The sequence below is a fragment of the Polistes fuscatus genome, unplaced genomic scaffold (assembly GCF_010416935.1).
Source record: "Polistes fuscatus isolate 324 unplaced genomic scaffold, CU_Pfus_HIC Scaffold7, whole genome shotgun sequence".
In the NCBI taxonomy this organism is placed as follows: Eukaryota; Metazoa; Arthropoda; class Insecta; order Hymenoptera; family Vespidae; genus Polistes; species Polistes fuscatus.
The window spans coordinates 302,827-312,051 of NW_025113151.1; the positions used below are offsets into that span (position 1 = coordinate 302,827).

The 9,225-nt window shown below is 30.3% G+C and overlaps 1 long non-coding RNA gene across 1 annotated transcript; it reads right to left on the bottom strand.

Moving 5' to 3' along the window:
• Window positions 1-4,458: 4,458 nt before the first annotated feature.
• LOC122524161 lies at window positions 4,459-4,746 on the bottom strand. Its single transcript, XR_006305485.1, has 2 exons — window positions 4,656-4,746; window positions 4,459-4,556 (listed from the first exon to the last, which is right to left on the bottom strand). It is a non-coding gene; the product is annotated as an uncharacterized LOC122524161 (long non-coding RNA).
• Between the last annotated feature and the right edge of the window lie 4,479 nt (window positions 4,747-9,225).

A 9,225-nucleotide genomic window follows, 5' to 3' on the forward strand; every position in this document is an offset into this window, starting at 1 on the left:
TGGCGGTCTATTCGATAACCTTTCAGCGATGCATGATTCTTTGAAAATCAACTTTATTACAAGAAAAGTGTATGCGCAGCAAAGTGCATAATAATCTGAGAGGTTTTAGTGCCACAAATCTATAAGCTTATGTTTTTGCAAAGCAAGAAATGTAAAAATAAAAGATTCTTAAAAGAAAGGTGAATGCATTGCTAAGAGCTTACAAATCTGAGTGTATTTTATGCTGGCGGTCTATTAGATAATCTTTCTGCGATGCAAGTTTTTTTCAAAATCAAGTATAATACTAGAAAAATGAATGTGCATCAAAGTGCATTTAAATCTATAAGGTTACAGTGCCAGCAGTCTATAGGCTTATGTTTCTGCGGAACAATAGTTGTCTAAATAATTGAGTATAAAATGTTACTGGTGAATGCATAGAAAACAACCTGATGCTAAACCTAATTATTTACAATATATAGGTTGTCAAAAAAAAAAGATGGAATCTGTACACAAAAACTTTAATCACTCGAAGACTAACAAAATTCAAATTGCTTTACAATAGCCATTTTAAAGCTCGTTAAATTCCCGTTAAAAACAAGATGCTAAACAATTATTTAAAGCATATAGGATGTTTAAAAACAAGGAAGAAAGCTGTACACAAAATTTTTAATAACTCGCAAGCTAAAGAACATTTAAATTTTTAAAAATAATCATATAAAAGCTCTTTAAATGCTTCAAAAGTTCGGAAACTTTCCGATCTAACAAATCTGATTAAAACATAAAGAAAAATAATTACCTATTACCGACAAAAAGATACAATGGTAATAAACAATCAGGACTTACCGACATTCGGTATTCTGTAGGTAACTTACCGACCGAAAAGATTTGATGGTAACCTACCATCAGACTTACCGACAGTAGACAAGCCTTCTTGCTAGGTTACCATCAAATCTTAGCGGTTGGCAAGTTACCATCCTAAAATCTACAGTCGGTAAGTAATATTTTTGTTACCAACAAAGTTTATATTTCTTTCGTAGACTACCTCTAGATGGCCCTAGCTAACAATGACGTATACTGTTGCTTAGCAACGCATTGCATTAACCAAAACACACGTAAGTTCCCTGAAAAATGCATGGTCCACGTGTATATACACGACGAGGTTACACGATTAAAATTAAGTTATCTGGAATGTTTATGTACTTTCAGTATATAATATTATGTTTCGTCTGGAATGATATGTGAAAATAAAAGAGTCTTAAAAGAGAAGTGAATGTGTAGAAAAAAATTAAAGAATTTATGTTTATCCTATGGTATCGGTCTATCGGACCATCTTTTAGCGTTGATAGTTTCTTTTAAAAAAAGTGTATTACAAGAAAATTTATGCAAGCAGTCTATTGGATAATCTTTCAGCGATGCATGTTTCTTTGAAAATCAAGTATATTACAAGAAAATATATATAATATATTGCCAGAAGTCTATAAACTTATGATTATGCAAAGCAAGAAATTTATAAATAAATGATTCTGACAAAAAAGGTGAATGCATAGCAAAGAGCTTACAAATCTGAGAATATTTTATACTAGCAGTCTATTGGATCATCATTTTGCGATAAAAGCTTTTTTTGAAAATCTAGTATATTACAAGAAAACAGAATGTGCATCACAGTGCATTTTAATCTAATAGATGTAAGTGATAGCAGTCCATTGTAGCGGCTTGCTGTCGATAAGCAGTTTCGAACTTTATCCCATGGGACGACTGGCACTGCCGTCCTCAACGCTGATTCTCTGACCAAGCTACTTTAGCGCTAACACTCCATCACGGCTTACAACGTCTCTATGGGAACGTTAATGTTTCCATAGTTACAATGGCTTTCTTCTTCCGTTATTATAAATAAAGAAATGAATTAAGTAGTTACACGTGCTCGATCAACAACGCATTTTTTTTATCCATTCTTGTTTTCTAATAGTTTATGAATAAAATAAATGTTACATAAAAATAGTAGTGGCGATCAGTGTTTGAAATAATAGAATTTAAGTTCCTTGTTCCTTCCGCTACACTGTAACCTTATATTTTTGCGAAACAATAGTTGTCTTAACTAAAGCTTTTAAAAAAAGAATTGAATGCATAGAAAAAAGAGTACAAATCTCAGTGTATTTTATGATAGCGGTTTATTAGATCATCTTTTTGCGATGCAAGTTTTGTTGAAAATTTAAGTTTAATACAAGAAAAGTAATTGTTCATCAAAGTGCATTTAAATCTATAAGGTTACAGTGCAAGCAGTCTATAGGCTTATGTTTCTGCAGAGCAATAGTTGTCTAAATAATTGAGAATAAAATGATACGGGTGAATGCACAGAAAACAACCTGATGCTAAACCTAATTATTTACAATGTATATGGTGTCTAAACAAAAAGATGGAATTCCTACACAAAAACTTTAATCACTCGAAGACTAACAAAATTCAAATTGCTTTACAATAGCCATTTTAAAGCTCGTTAAATTCCCGTTAAAAACAAGATGCTAAACAATTATTTAAAGCATATAGGATGTTTAAAAACAAGGAAGAAAGCTGTACACAAAATTTTTAATAACTCGCAAGCTAAAGAACATTTAAATTTTTAAAAATAATCATATAAAAGCTCTTTAAATGCTTCAAAAGTTCGGAAACTTTCCGATCTAACAAATCTGATTAAAACATAAAGAAAAATAATTACCTATTACCGACAAAAAGATACAATGGTAATAAACAATCAGGACTTACCGACATTCGGTATTCTGTAGGTAACTTACCGACCGAAAAGATTTGATGGTAACCTACCATCAGACTTACCGACAGTAGACAAGCCTTCTTGCTAGGTTACCATCAAATCTTAGTGGTCGACAAGTTACCATCCTAAAATCTACAGTCGGTAAGTAATATTTTTGTTACCAACCAAGTTTATATTTCTTTCGTCGACTACCTCTAGATGGCCCTAGCTTACAATGACGTATACTGTTGCTTAGCAACGCATTGTTTAAACAAAAACAAACATATGTTCCCTGAAAAATTCACGGTCCACGTGTATATACACGACGAGGTTACACGAATAAAATTAGGATATCTAGAATGTTTATGTACTTTCAGTATATAATATTATGTTTCTTCTGGAAAGATATGTGAAAATAAAAGAGTCTCGAAAGAAAAGTGAATGTCTAGAAAAAAATGTAAAAATTTAAGTGTATCCTATGGTATAGGTCTATCACATCATCTTTTAGCGTTGCAAGTTTCTTTTAAAAAAAGTGTATTGCAAGAAAAAAAGTCTATTGGATCATCTTTCAGCAATGCATGTTTCTTTGAAAATCAATTATATTACAAGAAAAGTGTATGCGCAGCAAAGTGCATAATAATCTAAGAGGTTTTCGTGCCACAAGTCTATAAGCTTATGTTTCTGCAAAGCAAGAAATGTAAAAATAAAAGATTCTTAAAAGAAAGGTGAATGCATTGCTAAGAGCTTACAAATCTAAGTGTATTTTATGCTGGCGGTCTATTACATAATCTTTCTGCGATGCAAGTTTTTTTCAAAATCAAGTGTAATACAAGAAAAATGAATGTGCATCAAAGTGCATTTAAATCCATAAGGTTTCAGTGCGAGCAGTCTATAACCTCATATTTCTGCGAAACAATAGTTGTCTAAAATAATAAGTCTGAAAAGAGATGTGTATGCGTAGAAAAGAGTGTACAAATCTAATTCTATTTTTCCCTAGCGGTCTATTAAATAATCTTTTAGTGATGTAGGTTTTTCTGAATATTAATTTTATGACAAAAAAAGTGAATGTTACAGTGAGTTTATTAATCTTAATGATTTTAGTGATACCGGTCTATAAGCTGATGTTTCTAAAAAGCAAGGTTTATAAGAAATTAAAGTTTCTGGCAAGAAAAATCAGTTCGTTTCAAAGAAACTATATTTTCAATACGTTTTTGTTTCAGCGGTCTATAAGGGTATATTTATTGTGAAGTTTTCATAGAAATGGCTTAGATGTAAACTATACAGCACTGCATTCACTGACATTATATGCACTTTGCGAGCAAAATTTATAAGTCGATAAAGTATTCTATTCGTAGAGAAAAGAGTGAACTTTTATTTAATATAAAATTCACTTACATCCGCTGGTTTTCAGTATTAAAAGTATTGATGCGAACTATCCAAAGAAACGACATTTATTGCTGGTCCTACCTTAGGTTAAAGTTATATTAACGAGAAACGACCGAACTGTTCTCTTAAATTTTGTGAATCTTTACGGATCGATTTTTAACTCGATAAAGTATTGCGTATGTAGGAAAAAGAGTTTAATTTTATTTAATATAAGGGTCACGTATATCTTTTTACTTCAAGTATAGGAAATCTTAACGCAAGAATTTCAAATAATTACTAAGATGTACACTGTTCCGCAGTGCATTCTCTAAAATGTTATGCCTAATAGATTTGTGATTACGCAAAACTTGGTGTGTTTTAAGGTTTAATTTTTTTTATACATTTTAACAACTATTAGAACGCAAACTGCAGACAGTTGAATAGAATCTTGGCAATATCGATGACCCTAAAACAAAAATTAATTTTATATATAACGACGTATATAACTTATATATAATTTTTATTATATTTATATTTTCATATCGTAAATGATGGCATTACAAACCTTGAGATACTATCGTAGAAATTTTCGTAAATATCCGTTTTTGATAAAGTGGTATTTTTCAATATTAAACCTTACGGCTTAAAAAAAACAGTACATTCTAAAACAAAAAACTAATTAAAAAGAGCATGTGTGGAAAAATAAATTCAATGTCTGATCCACGATCAAAACTTTTTAAAAGGATTATTTAATAAATAATCTAATTTAAAAAAAAAAAGAATAATTGACCAAAAAGTGGACATTACAAAATACTGAATACTCGATGCATTAGAAAATGTGCCTTTCTATATTTACACCAGTGAATATGAAAAAATGCATGTTTCTGATGCATGCTTTTTAAATATATAAATACATAAATAAAAATGTTTTAATTTTATACAAAATTGTTAATCGATTAATACGATTACCAATACGCATAGGAAATTATTCAAGACGCATTATTGAAAACTTAATTTATTGTGAATATTTCGCAATATTTAAAAATCCCCAGGTGCATTTACAATCCCGTATGCAAACCTGGGGTCCCTGTTCTTAACTTATTTATATAATTTACACTCTCTCGAGAGAGTGTGGGGCAGCCTTTTAATTCGGTTTATTTGTATATCAAGATTTATGCATTTTTATTCATATCATATAATTTCTTCTATTATAAATCTCTGTGTAAAAAAAATTTCAATGATTTTTATATCATCTCTCTTTGGTTTCCTCTCTTTGGTTTCCTCTCTTTGGTTTCTTTTCTCAAAAAACTTTTATTTATATATATATATTTATTAAAAATACTTTCTTTAAATATTTCTTATGCAAAGTTGATATTTATTTGTTAATAATTTTAGAATCAAAATGCACAACCTTGACATAATTTATATGCACTCGCATGTGCTGGCTGTACTTTCGTGTATTTTCATTCGCTTAGCAAGACTTATACGTTTCTAATCAGAATCATTCAAATAGCTTTTCATTTTAATTTGCACTATTTAATTATTATATATAGATTATATACAAAATGAAATTTTCTAATTATTATTAGATAAATTTCTGTGTTTAAAAAAAATAATACGAAGATTGAAATATTACAAATATTTATTTATTAAATACTTTCATCGGTGCACTCATTCATTCATTTTTGATCATTCTGAATCAGAAATGTATATTCTTACCATATTTTCATCTGCATTTAGCAGGTACGTTCGACTGCATTTAGCAGTTTTGTTCATCTGCGTTTAGCAGATATGTTTGTACTTACTGCGATTTTCGTATGCACTTTTAAGTGCAGGCAAGCCTTTTAAATTGTTTCATTTATGTACCAAAACTATACATTTTTATTCCAAAAAAATAATTACTCTACTTTTATATATAATAAATAAAAAAATATATTAAAATTGTGTTTTCATACTACTCGTTATTTCTCCTCCATACATCTCTTGTAAAATCTTTCTTCAAATATTTGTGCATAGTAAAAATAGTTTCTCCCACTCTCTCTTATGTACTTATTAACTCTTTCATTTGATATTTATTTATAAATAATTTTGAAATGAAAATGTATATTCCGGACATATTAATATCCACTTATGAGTGCTGACTGCCATTTGTTTTATTTCATTTATTTAGCAAGCATATACGTTTCTAATCGGAATGATTCAAAATACCTTCTCATAAATTTGCACTATTTAAATATAAATCATTTATTGTATGTATAGAGTGTGTATGTGTGAAATGAAATTTACTAATTATTGTTAGATAAATTTCTGTGTTTAAAAAAAATAATACGCAGATTGAAATATTAAAAATATTTATTTATTAGATACTTTTATCAGTGCATTCATTCATTCATTTTTGATCATTCTGAATGAGAAATGTATATTCTTACTGTATGTTCATCTGCATTTAGCAGGAATTTCCATCTGCGTTAAGCAGGTATGTTTGTACTTACTGCGATTTTCATATGCACTTTTCAGTGCAGGTATGTACTTACTGCGATTTTCATATGCACTTTTTAGTGCAGGCATGTACTTACTGCGATTTTCATATGCACTCTTCAGTGCATTCGATAAGAATGATTCAAATTTTCTTTTTATTAATTTGTTACTATTAAAAAAAAAAAAAATCAACGATCATATATTCGATAAAAAAGAAATGTATAAATAGGATAAAAGACTATGTAAAGCAAAGTGAAAATAAGAGTCTGGTAACCATTGGGATGCAATAAAAAATACATTACATTATATATATTCAATAAATTATTATATTTTGGAAAGAAATTGAAATATATTAAATTGAGAAATGAATTGAAATATTGAAATATTTAAAATATTTAATTATTATATACTTTGATTAATGTGTTTATTAATTCAATTTGAATCATTCTGAATGGTGAAACCTTTATTTTGTGTCCTTATCTGCATTCATGAATGCAGGAATGTCCTCCTCTTCCATCGTTGTATCCAAATGCACTATTTGTGCATGCTGCAGCAATCCATGGACGTCCACACAATTTAAACGAACGTGACTCTAATTTCATAAAAAATATCTAAGACGAGACTCTAATTTATATACTTTAAAAATGCAATGACTCGACTATTAATTTATTTTAATAAGAAAAATGCAATGGGACTCTAGTTTTAATCTAATGTAATAAAAAAATTGCAATGACTCGACTTTTAATCTAATTTAATAAGAAAATTGCAATGACTCGACTTTTAATATCATCTAACGAGAAAACTGCAATGACTCGACTTTTAATTAAATAGAAAAAAATGCAATGACTCTATTAATTAAATAAAAATAGCAAAATCTAGATTCTAGTATTTAAAAGACTTTTAATTTTTCACGAACGCGAGTGTGGGACATCGTTGGGAGATGGAATGGTCCATCATCTCCATTCAGGAACAACTTATAACTAATACTACTACGAGCATAAGTGACAACGTGATAAAGGGGTAGACAAAGGGATTTTGATATGACCACGAACTATTGATCAAAGGGTTATCAAAGATATCCTTTGAAAAATAACTCGTAGTCGAATAGTTGCCCACTTGATACCACAATTTGTGGGGGCCTCTTCGGCATTTAGCCTTTTCTTTGCTTCGTGCCCTGACCACTGCAATGGAGCATTCCCTACGTGCGACGCAAGAAAAGAATTACGTGTCAAAAAACGCCCTACCGTTTGAAACGATACATCATAAAAATTGGCACATTTCAGTGGATTATATTAGAAGAATGAAATCGTCCCTGAGCTAAACCGACCTAATCCCGACCTGTTCTCACCATACGCGACAAGACTCAAACCCTCGTGTTTAATAAAACGCATTTTATTATACGAGACGCATTTGTGATCTAAGCTGAAAGAAAATTGGGAAGGAATCAACACAGTTATTAGTAATTTTATTTCCGCAGGTTTTTACGCTGGTATTTTTTTTATTTTCGTTTTTGTTTTTGTTTTTATTTTCACTTAAACCTAACGAGAGGTAAGAGCTTGCAACGTACAGTATCGATTTATCCTAAATAATATAACCACTGAAATATGACAAAGTTCATAAATGCATCATCCCAAACGCCACTGACGAATCCCAACACGCAAACTCAACTGCGTTCCTACCTGAGTGCGTCTCGATTTTTTCTAACACAAGTTTTATTTACTTACTTATTTGTAAAATAAAATTAAAAAAAATAAATGTGTAATAGATTGAAAAAATATTGAATTAATTCCGTAAAGTAATTATACTAGCTTGTGGACGATCAATAAACTCGAAAGAATTCAATGATCGTACGCAACTACACAAGCACATTTAATCGAATGCTCCAGCAGATATATTTTTCTGAATGATGAACCTATTAAAAACTAGGATTAACACGTTGCACATTAAAGGTGACAATGTTTCGATAAAAAGAAAAAATTACAACAATTGTAATAATCTCAATTTATTCGAATAAGTGTATGTTATTTCTAACATTAAGAATTATATTACTAAAGATCGCGAGGTGCAAGTGTTAATATACTTAAAAAACTAAGTATCAAAACTAATTCAAAATCCTTTGCCAAGTTCAAAAGATATGAGGGTGATTTATCTAATGTTCTCATTGGTTGCAAAGTATTTTTGAACTGCTTGATACAATTATCTTAACTTAAAATGCATAGTATCAGCAAAAAAATGGAGACATAAGGAATAATGGAAAGTGTAAAAATTTGCTGACACTTAGCCAAAAACCCCGGAGGCATGATTGCGTCAGGGTTGCGTCCGAATAGAAGCAAACCTATTGCCGTACCCGGTTCTTACCTACTTAAAATTAATGTTTTCACATACACACAGAAAAGTATGCTACCTGCCTATCCCTCCACCTATATTTAAAAGTGCAAACAGACACACCAACACAATCATTCCACGCTGGATCTGTATTCGCATACCACCAGGGTGCAAAAAACCTAAACTAGAGAGCATGCCCCGGGGCACCTCCGACACCCTAGTTCAACCACGTTTTCTAAACTTATATTCTAAAAGGTTACGTACCCCATGCTGTAATCGTCTGCCAAGGCTAGTGATTATTGCAATAATAACTAATGCAAAAATACTGGTAC